This window comes from Phoenix dactylifera, chromosome 15, assembly GCF_051530095.1.
Source record: "Phoenix dactylifera cultivar Ajwa chromosome 15, Ajwa_hap1_PhDact_Kaust_v1.1, whole genome shotgun sequence".
In the NCBI taxonomy this organism is placed as follows: Eukaryota; Viridiplantae; Streptophyta; class Magnoliopsida; order Arecales; family Arecaceae; genus Phoenix; species Phoenix dactylifera.
In genome coordinates this window covers 2,007,161-2,007,500 of record NC_143204.1, presented here as the reverse complement: position 1 = coordinate 2,007,500, position 340 = coordinate 2,007,161, and positions in this window count along the sequence as shown.

Genomic DNA, 340 nt, shown 5'->3' with positions numbered 1-340 from the left:
TCCCTTTTAAACTGATTTTAAAGACACGTATCAATAGGCTTATACTCTTTATTTTGTAATCATCAAAAAGGGGGAGATTGAGGATGATAGTGTTATTTTGATGATTAACAAGCAATTCTCTAGAGTATGCTATAAGTTAAAATTGATACTTCATTTATGAGTTCATTGCTCTCAGTACATTTGCTTAATTGGAAATATATATATGGTCTTGTTCATTTGGATGAAACTAACCTTGAGAATGCAGCAAAGTGTGGATTGAGTCGACCCATAGGTTGATTGGGTCGACCCCGGCACATCGAGGAATCATCTGGCACACTCCTGCAAAAACAGCACAAATGAA